The sequence below is a fragment of the Capsicum annuum genome, chromosome 12 (genome assembly GCF_002878395.1).
Source record: "Capsicum annuum cultivar UCD-10X-F1 chromosome 12, UCD10Xv1.1, whole genome shotgun sequence".
NCBI lineage: Eukaryota > Viridiplantae > Streptophyta > Magnoliopsida > Solanales > Solanaceae > Capsicum > Capsicum annuum.
In genome coordinates, this window is record NC_061122.1 from 32,796,889 (window position 1) to 32,813,029 (window position 16,141).

Below are 16,141 nucleotides of genomic sequence, written 5' to 3' on the forward strand. Positions count from 1 at the left end.
TTTAATATAATATGTATAAATTTAAAAATAATATGTTTTCTTCTCCGAATAACTTTGAATAATTTCGGTAAACAAATACAATAAATATAGTCAATATATAATAGATTTTCTTAGAAATACATTTTTCTTAAAAAAAAGGTACTATAGCGTATTCTCAAAACTAATTAAAATAAATCATGCTAAAGCCAAATGGGTAGATGTTAAACACAAAAATTCAAAACATAATAGTTAATCAAAAAAATAAAATCGGGTAAGCTAAATTATTGTCACAGAAAATCCTCAACAAAATAACAAACTAATCAAGATTGGAGGCCTAATTCAATCTTTAGAATTAACAGAAATAAGAGAAGACCTACATTTTAGGCCTCTCCTTTTCTTTCTTTCTCTGTTAATTAGAATTTCGTATAGGTCTAATACTAATGCTATTTATAAACTTATATGTTAAAAAAATTTCGTCGATACCTTAACTTGTTAACATCAAAGGAATTTACATGATAATGCAATTCAACACTAACAACCTGGCAATTATGATTATTGGTAAATAAATATTCAAATTCAATGACGGACTATTAAGCAGTTTATATTACTCTGAAAAGTTCAAATCTTTCAATCAAATTCTCAAGCTCTTTAAAAGTATTTGTCACGATCCAAATGGCTATGAGTGGCACCCACATTAATCTTTTTGTAGGAAAATCATTTAAACCGAGCCATTACTCAAACACTTTGCCAATATTAAGATAACATTTTCATAAACTATCTTAACAATAATAATCTGGAGTTAATCTTGAGTAACTCAGAAACCACACAATCTACTTACTGAAATTTTCTAGACCCGAAAGTCATCGTACAAGAACTACTAACAATGATCATATCTAAAGTGATATAGAAAAATAAAATAAATAAAGAATGTTTCATTGTCCGAAAGATGGACAAGAGCAAATAAGATGATCCATGACAGCCTGGAGACAGAGTGCTCACCCATGGATCACGATCTGCTATCAATCACTAAAGGTGAGATCATGTATGAGCCTCTAGAACAATTTCTGCACTCAACAAAAGAAGAGTACAAGGTAGTATCAGTACAAACCACTATGTACTGGTAGGCATCATAGGCCAACTCAACTTAATAACATGTACACAACATAAATCAAATAACAAGTAGACAGGCACATCACACAACAAATTCTCAATGAATCAACAATACAACAATAACATGTCAAATAATGCTCACAGACAAGCCACATAACCATCAAGAGTATCAACCATACTGTAACATCCACAAAATCAACACAAATATGTACACACATGCTATGAGACTTATTTTTGCCCAACTAGTCTTGACCTGTAGGGAACAATCTATGTTCATGTACCGTACCAGCGTGGTACCCGATCCAACATAAATATAAACGTACCGGCGTGGTACCCGATCCAACATACATATAAACATACCGGCGTGGTACCCGATCCAACATAAATATAAATGTACCGGCGTGGTACCCGATCCAACATACATATAAACGTACCGACGTGGTACCTGATCCAACATAAATATAAATGTACCGGCGTGATACCCGATCCAACATACATATAAACGTACCGGCGTGGTACCCGATCCAAAATACATATAAACATACGGGCGTGGTACCCGATCCAACATAAATATAATCATACTGGCGTGGTACCCGATCCAACATACATATAAACATTTATTATCAATATCAATTTACACAACCTCACAGTATACAACACAATGTACCAAGTTTACATGTACACTTAAAGTCATAAGACAGTTCCATCAAGTCAATTTTTAATAAACATTTATGCACGAATCAACAATCCAAACATCAACAATTTCAAACATATCCGAATACCAATCCACAAGCATCCAATTTAGGAGCATACACACAATTAAGTAGAGTCTAAACTCTAATTAAACCGTAACCTACCTCAACCGAAGAACTCAAGTGCCAGCTACTTTGCAAGGGCCTTGCCCATCCATAAACCTTCCAAGTGTTTCAAATTTGTTCAATTATATAATCCTTGTAAGAGTACAAACTAGCATGTTGAATTTGAGCTAAACCGGATCATTATTAAATCCTTAAGTCAAGAATTCTTATTCGAAAAACTTAGATTAAAACTTAAATTTATCACAACAAAAATTAATCGGTATCGGGTATTCTAAAGCTAAGGAAGCAATGAAAACCAACAGTTGTAATGCTACCTTTAAATGTATAGGAAGCGATTATAATATATATTAAAAATGTAAGAAATTTACAATAATCCAAGTCCAAGCATGAAACAAAACAGTGGCATAAAAGAAAAATAATTTCACAGAAACATTAGCCTAACTCCATTCTATGATCAATTCCTAATTACCACCACTACCCATAATTGGCAAACATTACTTCATTATTTATTTTTTAACCATTAATATATAAGTAAATTAAATAGTCATCTTTAGTTATCTAGTTGACTGGAAAGTTAACAAACATATGAATAAACTTTACATAGTTACAATTGAAAAGATTTGTAATAATAATTATTATGGCTAATATATATAGATACGTACATAAGTTTGTTCCCATATGCAATGTTGTGGTGGTATTCTACCAACTAAACATCACTTTATCACATAACCAAACATTGCCCCAATTCACTTCTGATTCCAAAACGTCAGAAAGATGAAATAATTTATCATTATCTTAATACCCTTAATAACCCTCACGTTACTAGTTTAAAAAATATAATGGATAAACTAGAAAGTAGGAATTCAATCCTCACAATTTAGCTCTTACCTGAAGCTTAACCAGAGATCTCTTCAAGATGGCAGATGAGACGAAGGGTATCGATAACTGTCGTGATCTCTTTCCTCAGATTTTCTGATGTTATAATTAATACCATAAATGGTCAACCCTAACCATTTAATTTCACCCTTATATTAACCACATAAGTAAAAAGAATTTCATCTTGACCCCTTAACCTATTAATTAAATTAACTATCTTGATTACCCAAAACTTCTAATATATCCTCAAACTTCATTTGGAGCCCCATAAAAATAAATCAAATATACAAATTGACTAAAAAGTACATCTCGGCCTCATTGAAAATACTATGATACTAATTCAACTTCATCTCGATAAAAGATTGACAATTATTTGGTTTAACTTTCTCAAACTCAATAACCCAACTAATGACTTAAATCACTTTCGTACATCTCAAAATTGATACCACTCATCGCATGAGTCATAATTCACATACATAAACTATGGGAAGAGCTAAAATAAAAAAAAACAAGTAAAATTTCACAAACGATTGGGAGGGTCGTTATAGTATCATCTATCCATCCCTTATCTTTATGAATTTATATTCTCCACGTTGAAATTCATTATCAAATTTCTAATAAGAATAATTCACATATGGAGAAACAAAATTAAGTATTTGAAAGAAAACATGAAAATTGTAATAGAATGTACAACTTTTCGAAATGGATTTCTAGTAGTACTTTGACTTAGTATAGATGATAGAGAATATACATAGTTATGTTATGGACTAGAAAGATTTAGAGAAAAGAAATTTTAGCAAAATAAATTAAGAGAGTTTAACACGTTTTTTAGTTCTTTCTTTTAATTTATTTTCATTCACCCTTTCTCCGTTGGTGGGACAATAGAAATACTATACTGTATATAAAAAGGCACATTTTTTAGGGGACCATCAAAAGCAGAAAGATAGTAAGGCTTAATGAAATTAGAAAACTCAAATATTGAGAGGAAGATGATACTATATAATAACAATAGTGAACAATATCATAGTCAAAAAACTAGAAAGATGACTTACATAGTGCATCGAGAAGCTTTCAAGGAAAAATCATACATGCCAAACTAAAAGTATTACTCCTTCCGTTTAAAAAAGAATGACTTATTTTGATTTGACACAAAAATTAAGAAAATAAAGCATACTTTTGAATCTTATGGCCTTAAATTAAAATTGTGTTAAATGTATCAAAATATCCTTTAATTTTATGGTCCAAAATATGCCATGTGGAAAGTTTAAATTAAAGTATTGCCAAAAAAAAAAATGAATCATTTTTTTTGAAACGAACTAAAAAGAAAAGTAGGTCATTCCTTTTGAAACAGAGAGTAAAATTTATGAGGCTCAATTTTCATGGTCATTGTAAAATATTTGAAGAAAGTGTCAAAAGTAAAAAAAAAAAAGTATCATGACTTCTTGGTCAATAAATATCCTGTTTCTTGTGGGATTAATTACCATGATGCATAATCCACATCATAACCATGGACATGTAAATCTCCACAATTACTCTCCCATCATACTTTCTGAATTATCTCATTTCAAATTAACTAAAATTATAATCTATTGCAAATCTATCATGCCCAATGCCCCTTAAATTTCAAATAGTAATGGTTCTCAAATGCTTCCGATTTTTTTTATATACGATAAGATGTGCCCCCTTCATTTAAAAAAAATGACCTACTTTGACTTGATACAAAATTTAAGAAAGACTTTAAAATTTGTGGCCTTAAATTAAAGTTGTGTCAAATATACCAAAATGCCCTTTAATCTTGTGGCTCTAAACATGCCATGTGGAAATTTGAAATTAAAGTACTACCAAAAAAAGAAACGGATCATTCTTTTTTAAACGAACTCAAAAGGAAAGTAAGTCATTCTTTTTTAAACGGAGGAAGTAAAAGAACTTTCTAAACAATTAGAGAATCAAGTTAAGTAAAGAGAAATTCATTATTTTTCAAAAATCAAAAAGAGATTATATATAAATAGTTTTAAAAACTCCCCAGTTTATAGATACCCACAATTGCATACCTATTATGTTTTCATCATCTCCACTTTTGTCTGTTTCATCAGTCAAATAGAATCATCTCAAAGGGATGATCGTCAAATTATGTCTATTTCAAGATCCTCCAACGTCACAACAGTTTTCACGGAAACTCTCATAGCATAATTCGTCTATTGCACAGAGATGAATTAAAAAGAAAAACTGTTTTATCGCTGCAAATATATGGTCAAATAACGTCTTTTTTATTTGGGATAAAGTAAAGAAGTTGTAACTGTTTTGAACATAAAATATAATTTATGTTTGAAAACTTAATTTTTTACATACCGATATGTACAATTAATTAAAAAATTATACCTTTCAAATAAATAGTCCTACATGCCTTGGATGGTAAAAACTTACACGCACCCGGTGTATACACCAAACTAATGTTCTTTACCATGATTATGTAATTAAATTAAGTAAAATACATATTGATTAATCATAGTTAAGTAACATGAACTTTAAATTCAATTATAGTTGCACGTTTTTAGGAGTGAATATTTTTATCTTTTAAAACTTAAATGTAAATTTAATAAGAACATAAATGGATGAACTTAGAAATTTTGCAAAGCCCCAACCTTTTTGATCTTTGAATCTTTCTGCAAAACTTAGCAATAAAAATATAGAAAAAAAATACACTAACTGTAAATGTAAATTTAAATTTCTTTAAAAAATGTAAAAAGGAAAACTATAATAATTAATTCTTACCTAATCAACCAACTTTTTCTAAAAGAGCACGTGTCAAATTTAAAGGTTGACACTTTGCTTATTGTAGAGGTTTTGTTCCTTTTTTTTAATAATATATAAATATAGATATAGATTTGCCAAGGAATCATGGATTAGGCTATATATCAACTTTCTCTTAAACAATCGGTAGGAGTTCCAAGTCCGTTACTCAAATTCCCTTGATTTTGTCAACAATCACCTTTAAAGAATTCAGGATGAACTTGAGAGTGTGCAACATTTTCTCAAGGATGTTGTAGAAGAGCGATACAATAAGCATGTCAGATTTCAAGAGTGCGCTACATTATTGATTGGCAAAGCATATGAGACAGAATTCATGGTTGATGCTTGTATAGGCAAAGAAGTCCCTGACTGGTGTCTTGTATGCTGGTTCATGGACATCATAGAGGAGATTATACTTATCAAGAAAGAGATAATGCAGATTCAGGAAAAGAAAATAGTTAAGTTTGGCTTAGTACTACATGATACAACTGCCATTGTTGATGCATCAACACAATTGGCTACGACTCCAATGATAAATCAAGAAATTGTAGGCTTTGAGGATGTGATGGGAACATTGAAAGAAAATCTAATAAAAGAATCCAAAGAGCTAGATGTTGTCTCAATTATCGGAATGCCTGGATTAGGTAAGACAACTTTCGCCAACAAACTTTATTTCGATGAGCTTGTTGTTGTTTTGGGTACATAAAATCTGTATTTTGGCAAAATAACTTCAACACAAGTTCAAGATCATATAAAAAAAACTTATGAAGTTTTCCAACACCTTCAACACAAGATCAAAATGACCTTTCAAAGAAGTGTGTTTTTTCAGTATTTTTTTAAAAAATAAATAAAGCAGAAAAAACCAAGTCCTTCGAATTCACAGAGTGTCCTTAAGGAAATAATTTCCTCAAGTACCCAAGGTTGCAGAATTTTCATCCCACGATAAAATGGCTTTACAACCAGAATGTAGTGGTACCTCAAGCTTTCTGTTTTTCTTCGAACTCACTCAATGGGAGATGATCACATGGAGTTTTTAAAAATAAGAGAATATTTTTCTTATGCAAAAATTTTTCATACTCAATCTGTGGAAAAAATAAAGGTTTATATAGCCATGAAGTGTCCCTTAGGAAAGGAGGCAATGGTTAATTGGAAAAGTGTATCATTTCAGAATAGTCACGTCTGTCTATTCGAAATAGTATGCCTTTTTCGAACAGTCACAACCATCCGAACAGTCATCCCTTTTCCCGAAACAGTGTGTCTTTTACTCAAAGAGTTGTGTCCCTTCCTAGCAACCTTTCATTTTCCATTCACACTAATTGAACTTGAACCCAACAATCCCCTACATGAATGGGTAATGACTACTTTTTGTAAAACTTTACAGACAAGTATGTGATCATCAACCAAAGACTGATTGCATCTGGATAAGTGGATTTTTCTTTGAACTTTCCATAGTGAACATCCATCGGATGCACTCGGTTAATCGGTAGATTTGATATTTTTGAACCGTCGAGCTTTAATGTACACCTAGACAACATATGTCACACAACTAGTCTTTTACCGTTTATGGTTCTCATGGTTTTGTTCTTTTCAGCCATGAACACATTCCGATCTCATGAGAGCTTAGAGAATAGACCTTTACTAATATTCTCCTTGAAGTGGCTTCCGCTTTGCCCTCACATAGGTGATTTCTAAATGTTTAATCCTATAGATTAAACTATTTGATCAAATCTGTCAAATTTAGATAATCATTAAAAGACTTCACACTATAAGTCTTATCCTTGTTTACTAAACATTGTCTACATCATGAGAATGAGTTTGGTATACTGACAATGTTGAACCTGTCAGACACAACTTTGTTTGATATACTTGAACCTAACTCTTGGGATCTCCAGTCTGCTAGGTAGAGTTATCGCCATGCTGACTTGTCCTAAGCCGTAAACCCATTCTCTCGGATGTCCTCTCAACTCCTTCTCTAGTTAGGCCTTTTGTAAGTGGATCCGACATATTATCCTTTGATTTTACATAGTCAACAGGAATAATTCCACTAGAGAGAAGTTCTCTGACGATATTATGTCTCCTTCTTATGTGACGAGATTTATCGTTGTACATCATGCTCCCTGCCCTACCTATTTCCACTTGACTATCACAATGTATGTATACTGGTGCTAATGGTTTGGGCTAATAATAAATATCTTCTAAGAAATTTTGGAGCCATTCTGCTTCTTCACCGGTTTTATCTAATGCGATATATTCTGATTCCATCGTAGAGCGAGCAATACATGTCTGTTTGAATAATTTTCAAGAGACTGCTCCTCCACATATTGTAAATATGTATCCACTCGTGGATTTTACTTTATTTGATCCGGTGATCCAATTTGCATCACCATATCCTTCAAGTACTGCAGGAAATTTATTCTAATGCAAAGCATAGTCTTAAGTGTATTTAAGATACCCAAAACTCTCTTCATTGTCGTCCAATAAGTTTTATTGTGATTACTCGTGTACCTACTCAACTTACTAATAGCACATGCTATGTCTGTCCGTGTATAATTCATGATATACATTAGACATCCCAATATTCTTGCGTATTCCAACTGTGATTCACTTTCACCCTCATTCTTTTGAAGTTCGAAGCTCATGTCCAATAGAGTCTTGGCAATACCAAATTCCAAATACTTGAATTTTTTAAGTAACTTTTCGATGTAATGAGATTGTGACAATGTCAATCCTTGTGGAGTTCTTTTAATTCTTATTCCCAAGATCACATCTGCAACTACGAGGTATTTCATATCAAACTTGCTCTCAAACATTCGTTTTGTAGCATTTATGTCAGAAATATCTTCGTTGATGATCAAAATATCATCTACGTACAAACAAATAATGATTAGCTAATTTGGAGTGTTTTTAATGTAAACACATTTATCACATTAATTTATCTTGAACCTGTTTTCCAACATGGGTTGGTCAAACTTCGCATGCCACTGTTTAGGTGCTTGTTTTAGTCCATAAAGTGACTTAACAATTTTATACACCTTATTTTATTTTCCCGGAACCACAAAACCCTCAGGATATTCTATGTAAATTTCTTCCTCCAATTCTCCATTTAGAAATTTTTTTTTACATTCATTTGATAGATTTCAAGATCATATACCGCCGCAAGGCAATTAACATTTGAATTGATGTTATCCTCATTACAGGCGAGTATGTATCAAAGTAATCAAGGCCTTCCTTTTGTTTAAATCCTTTTACTACAAGTCTTGCCTTATATTTGTCAATAGTATCATCCACTTTTATTTTTCTTTTGAAGATCCATTTAGAACCTAAAGGTTTATTTCCTGGAGGAAGATCAACCAACTCCCACATATGATTAATTAAGATTGAATCAATCTCACTATTGACTGTCTCTTTTTAAAAGGATGATTATGACAACGACATCTCTTCTTTAAATATTTGAGGCTCATTTTCTAAGAGAAATGTTACAAAATCCGATCCAAACGAAGTTGACGTTCTTTGATGTGTACTATGTCTTGGATTCTCATCATTATGTACATCCTCACTTGGTTCATCTTGAGGTTGTTTATACCTCCCACTAGATTGTTCATGTCTAGTTTTATACGGATAAATGTGTTCAAAGAATTCAACATTATCTGATTCAATTACCGTATTTTTATTGATATACGAATGTTTGAATTTAAGCATAGGAACTTCGACCTTCGCAAGACACTCCCACACTTTGAAATATTTAAAGTTGGGTTTTGTTCCTTTTTATTTTTCATATGAAATTGATTGTGTCTTACTTGGATCACTCTATTGAGTATTCGGTTAGCCGTAAGGATAGCTTCCCCCCATAAGTTTTGTGGTAATCCTGAACTTAAAAGAAAGACATTCATCATTTTTTTTAAGGTTCGATTTTTCCTTTTTGCAATTCCGTTAGATTGAGGTGAATACAAGAACGTAGTTTGATGGACAATTCCATTCTCTACACATATTTCTGCAATGGGAGATTCATATTCTCCACCCCTATCATTTCTTATCATTTTGATTTTTTTCTCTAACTGATTTTTAACTTCTGTTTTATATTTCCTAAATGCATCTATTGCTTCATCCTTATTGTTTATCAAATAAACATAACAATATCTAGTGCAATCGTCAATAAAAATTATAAAACTTTTTCCTACCACGAGATGGTGTTGACTTTATATCACAAATGTTAGTGTGGATTAAGTCTAAGAGATTGGAATTCCTTTCAACAGACTTATACGGATGCTTAGTATACTTTGATTCCATACACGTTTGACATTTTGATTTATTGCACTCAAAGTTTGGCAAAACTTCTAAGTTAATTAGTTTTTGCAATGTTTTGTAATTAACATGTCGTAATAGTTCATACCATAGATCATTAGACTCAAGAAAGTAAGAAGAAACTAAAATTTTATTGATTTCAATATTCATTATACTCATTTTGAATAGGCCTTCAGTGAGGTAGCCTTTTCCTACATACATTTCTCCTTTATTAAGTATGATTTTTTTGAAAATAAATACATATTTGAATTCATTTTTGTCAAGAAGTGATACAGAACTCAAGTTCTTTTGTAACTCTGGTACATACAGGATATTGTTCAAAGTCAACACTTTTCCTGATGTCATTTTCAGGCAGACTTTTCTTGTTCCTTTAACTTTTGCAGTTGCGGTGTTGGCCATATGTATCTTCTCTTCCCCTTGAGTCGGAGCAAAAGAAGAAAACAACTCCTTATTTGCACAAACGAGGTGGGTGGTATCATAATCCATCCACCATTCTCGAGGATTTTCCACCAAGTTACATTCAGACAACATGGCACACAGATCGTCCATTTCTTTCTTGGATTCAGCCATATTTGCTTGATCCTTCTTTTTTCCTTTATTTGGACACGACAATCTGTTGACTTGTGGCCAATCTTGCTACAGTTAATACATTTTCTCTTGAATTTCTTCTTAGGTTGATTGCTTTTCTGTCCATCTTTCTTCCACCTTTTGGAGTTGTTGTGGTCGTATTCTATAGTATTTTCTCTACTTTTTGCAGAATTTTCTTTTGACCTCCCTTTTGTGGCATCATTGCCTTCTTCAATGCGTAGTCTCACTGTGAGATCTTCGACTGTCATCTCCTTTCATTTATGTTTCAAGTAGTTCTTGAACTCTTTCCACATAGGTGGTAACTTCTCTATTATTGCCGCGACTTGAAACGCCTCGTTCACAACCAAACCTACAATTAAGTTCATGTGACCATTAGGAAAATTTTTAATATATTCAACTAAGGTATTCATAAAACTCATACCTTCCGCGAGAAAATCGTGGATGATAACTTGCAGTTTTTGGACTTGAGATACAACAGACTTGCTGTTAATCATTTTAAACTCAAGGAATCTTGCAACGAAGAACTTCTTAGTTCCAGCATCCTCAATCTTGTATTTTCTTTCTAGTGCACCCCACAACTCTTTTTTCGTTTTCATTCTACTATACACGTTGTATAGTTCATATTGGAGGCCATTTAGAATGTAATTCCTGCATAGAAAATCAGAGTGTTTCCACACCTCCATACGATAAATTTTTCTAGGTTCGAAGTTCCTTCAAGCACCTCTGGAGCTTCTTCATGTAAATCGTTGAAGACAGAAAGTTATAAGGTAGAAGAATATCTTCTGTTGCCACCTTTTGAAATCAACACCCGTGAATTTTTTGGGTTTCTCCGCTGGTGCCATTGCTTGCGGAGCACTCGTATGACTCGTTGTGGCAATATTTATTACTGCCACAGTCATTGCAGTATCATGCATATGACTATCCATAGTCATTTTCCTATCACAAAAAGACAGTGATTTTAGTATATGAAAATACTACTTATAAGTTGTAGAAACTTTAAACACCCCTTGTTTCTAGTTTAAAGATAAAGTTTTTATGACTTCCAATCGTCAATCGAGTGATCTTTAACTTATGTTGAATATTTTATTTCTTCAAACCACTAGTTAATGTTCAAATGGAGTATAAAGCTTAAAGCTTTAATCATAAGTGTTCTTGATATGATCCTGAACTTGTGTTGAAGTTGTTTAGCCAAAATACAGATTTTGTGTACCTAAAATAATAATCTTAAAAAAATAATTCCCCTCAAGTACCTAAGGCTGCAGAATTTTCTCTTAGGAGTGTTCGAGTTGTGACACAAATTTTATTGATTCGGTCCAGAAAGTTTCGCGGTGCGATCTATGTTGGTGATTTTCAATGGGGTCTGTGGTAGTAGCGTAGGAATCAGGCCGACAGGCCCGATATGGACCTTTATATTTTTGGGCCTAGGACTTATTTGTATGCACATATTATATAAGTGCATTTAGTGGGTTGTTTTAGGTATTCAAAAAATTCAGCCTTCTCCACATTATACTCTCTCTCCATTATAGTGAAACATCTTTTGCCTCTTCATGTGGTTTTTTCCCGCAAGGGTTTCCACAAAAATCTGTGTGTTATTCTTATTTTATTTTACTTGTGTTTTTCTTACTCTGTCCGAATCATAACAAACTGGTATCAGAGCTTGTTTGATCATTTTCTCGGGGATGGCAACCATGAAGTATGATATTCCACTGTTGGATCGCAACACCAGATTTTGTTATAGCAAGTTAAGATGAGGGCTATTCTTGCATAGATGGATTTAGATGATGATCTATTAGGGTTTGATAAGATTCCCTTATCGTGTATGAACGAGGACAAACGGCGTAAGGATCGGAAGGCTCTATCTCAGATTCACCTTAATTTATCCAATCAGATTTTATAAGATATTTTGAAGGAGACCACTGCCACTGCGTTGTGGTTGAAATTGGAATAGCTGTGTATGGCAAAGAACCTAATAAGTAATTTGTATCTCAAACAACGATGTTATTCCCATCGCATGTCTGAGGGTACGTCTTTGGAGGATCGCCTATCTGTATTTAAGAAAATCATCCTAGATTTAGAGATTCTGGAGGTTAAGTACGATGAAGAAGATCTAGGGTTGATTATGTTGTGTTCGCTGTCTGTATCACACATGACCTTTAGAGATACGATTTTAAACAGTCGTGATACCCTGACCATAGATGAAGTCTATAATATGTTATTCTCTAAGGAGAGAATGAAGCATCTTACGAATGTGTCAGAGACTTAAGGAGATGGTCTCATTATTCGAAGAAGGAATCATGAGAAGAACACTAGGTGTAATGATAGAAATAGATCAAAATCCAGAAATAGAAACAAAACCTATAATTACTGCAAGAAGAAGGGCCACATTAAATCCAAGTGTTGGAAGTTACAGAATAGAGAGAAAATAGAAGCTCCAAAAATGAAGAAAAATGAACTAGAGAAGTTCGGTGAATCTATTTTTATTGAAGGTGGTGGTAGTGATGGAGAACTCTTGGTTGTTTCTAATAGTAACACCAAACCTTGTGAGGATTGGATTCTTGATTCATCCTGCACATTTCATATGTGTTACAGTCGGGATTAGTTTACAACATATAAAGCAGTCTCTAAAGGTGCTGTGTTGATGGAAAATAACACACCTTGCAAGATAGCTGGTATTGGAAAAATCATAATTAAGACATTTGATGGGGTTGTGAGGACTCTTGGTGATACGCGGTATGTCCCAGACCTGAATAGAAATCTTATTTCCTTGAGTAATCTTGATTCGAACAGATATAGGTACACTGGTGAAGGTGGAGTCCTGAAGGTTACTAAAGACGCTTTTGTTGTAATAAAGGAACATAAAATTTTTACAAATTTGAATGTCTTGCAAGGCTCTACGATTATAGGTGATGCAACTATTTTTACCTCCCTTCTATCAGAAAGTGATGTTGCTAAAATTTGGCATATGCACCCGAGGCATATGAGTGAAAATGGGATGGCTGGACTAAGCAGGAGAGGACTTCTCAATGGACAGAGTATTACCAAACTGGAGTTTTGTGAGCATTGTTTGTTGGGGAAGCAGAAGAGATTCAGATTCACTAAAGGCATCTACTTAACTAAAGGCATACTTGATTACATTCATTCTGATCTATGGGGTCCTTCTAGAGTACCTTCTAGACGAGGTGCGAATTATTTGTTAACTATTATTGATGTCTATTCCAGAAAAGTTTGGTTGTTCTTCCTGAAGCAAAAAAATGGTGTGTTGACTACTTTCAAGGAGTGAAAGATTATGATTGAAAATCAAATAGGAAAGTAGGTAAAATGCCTTCGGACTGATAATGGTATAGAGTTCTGTTCTAATGAATTTAATGCTCTGTGCAAGTCAGAAGGAATTGTGAAGCACTTGACAGTTCATCATACTCCACAGCAGAATGGTGTGGCTGAACGAATGAATAGGACTATAATAGAGAAGGTGCATTATATACTCTCTAATGCTGGTTTACCCAAGTCTTTTTGGGCTGAAGTTGCTTCCATAGCTTATTTTCTTATTAACCTCTCTCCCTCCGTTGCAATTGATAAAAAGACTCCACAAGAGGTATGGTCTGGTACTTATGCTAGTTATTCTGATTTGAGAATATTTGGATGTCCTGCATATACTCATGTTGATAATGAAAAGTTGGAGCCTAGATCTTTTAAGTGCTTATTTATGGGTTATAAGTCTGGTGTTAAAGGTTATAAGCTTTAGTGTGCATAAAGCAGAAAGGTTATAATTAGCAAGGATATTGTGTTTGATGAAACTACCATGCTTCGGGCTCCCTTCGAATCTAGTGTTTTGCCTCCAGATGAGCTTAGTGACATGAATCAGCAAAAGTAATTCACCCACGTTGAATTGAAAATTCGAGAAGAGTCTACCCCAATGCCTACTTCTCAGTCTATCCCGAAGATATAGAGTGGTACTATTTTTTCTTCACTACTAGTGACGTCACAATATTCTATTGCTAAAGACAGGTCTAGAAGAGATATTAGACCTCCTCAGAAGTATGCTGAACCTAATTTGGTTGCTTATGCATTGAATATAGTAGAAGGTATTAATTCTGTTAAAGAGCCTTCTTCTTACTCAGAGGCAGTTAGTTGTGAAGATTTTGACCGATGGATGATTGCTATACATGAGGAGATGGAATCACTTCACAAGAATGAAATATGGGATTTGGTGAGATTTCCTAAAGATAAGAAAGTTGTCCGTTGCAAGTGGGTATTCAAAAAGAAAAATACAACATCGGGAGTTAAAGATGCTAGGTACAAAGCAAAATTAGTTGCTAAAGATTACAGTCAGGTTCTAGGTGTTGAATTCACAAATGTGTTTTCTCCAGTTGTAAAGCATAGTTTGATTCGAGCCTTGCTTGGTATTATGGCCATGCATGATCTTGAGCTTGAGCAGTTGGATGTTAAAACTGCTTACATGAAGAGCTTAAGGAGGATATCTATATGTTACAATCAGAGAGTTTTGTAGTCTCAGGAAATGAGGACTATGTATGCATACTGAAAAAGTCTCTTTATGGCTTAAAACGGTCTCGCAAGCAGTGGTATAAGAGGTTTGACTCGTTTATTTCCTCTCATATGTTTCAGAGGAGTAGTTATGATAGTTGTGTCTACTTCAAGAAGGTAAGTGATGGTTCGTTCGTATATCTTCTCTTGTATATTGATGATATGTTGATTGCAGCAAAGGATATGAGAGAGATAATAAAATTCAAAGTGCAGCTCAACAAGGAGTTCGAGATGAAGTATCTAAAAGTAGCAAAGAAGATTCTTGGCATAAAAATTATGAGGGATATAGAGAAGTATAAGTTATACTTGAGTCAGAAAAGGTATATTGAGAAAGTACTTTACAGGTTCAATATGCAAAATGCCAAACCTGTAAGTACTCCATTAGCAGCTCACTTCAAACTCTCGGCCACTTTATCTCCAAATACAGATGATGAGTGTGACTATATGTCTCGAGTTTAGTACTTTAGTGCCGTCGGGTCTCTTATGTATGCGATGGTGTGTTCCTGTCAGTGCAGTTAGCAGATATATGGCAAATCTTGGCAAAGAACATCGGAAAGGAGTACAGTGGATTTTTAGATACTTGCATGGATCTGCTGATGTTTGTTTACAGTTTGGGCAAAATAGATATGGAGTAATTGGGTGTGTTGATTCTGATTTTGCAGGAGATCATGATAAAAAGAGGTCCCTTACAGTCTATGTTTTCACCATTGGTGGTTGTGCTATTAGTTGAAAAGCTACTTTACAGACTATAGTTGCTTTGTCAACTACTGAGGCAGAGTATATGGCTATTACAGAGTCTTTCAAGGAAGCTATTTGGTTAAAGGGTCTGTTCAGTGAACTTAGCAAAGACCTACAGATTACTATAATTTTTTGTGACAGCCAGAGTGCTATGTTCCTTATGAAAGATCAGATGTTTTACAAGAGAACAAAGCACATCGATGTTCCATATCATTTTGTACGTGAAATTATTGCTCATAGTGAAATTGGGTGAGCAAGATTAGTAATCATGATAATCCTACTGATATGATGACCAAGACACTACCAAGTGCCAAGTTTGAGCATTGCTTGGACTTGGTTAGTGTTAGCTGTTAAAATGTGCCCTTAGGGGCTTTTGTGAAAGAGGTGGAGAGTTTTTC

The 16,141-nt window shown here is 33.7% G+C and overlaps 1 long non-coding RNA gene across 1 annotated transcript; it reads right to left on the minus strand.

The window, feature by feature from the left end:
• Positions 1-798: 798 nt before the first annotated feature.
• Positions 799-2,880, minus strand: LOC124889506. The gene is made up of 3 exons (XR_007048552.1): positions 2,796-2,880; positions 1,947-2,003; positions 799-1,043 (listed from the first exon to the last, which is right to left on the minus strand). It is a non-coding gene; the product is annotated as an uncharacterized LOC124889506 (long non-coding RNA).
• Positions 2,881-16,141: the final 13,261 nt, after the last annotated feature.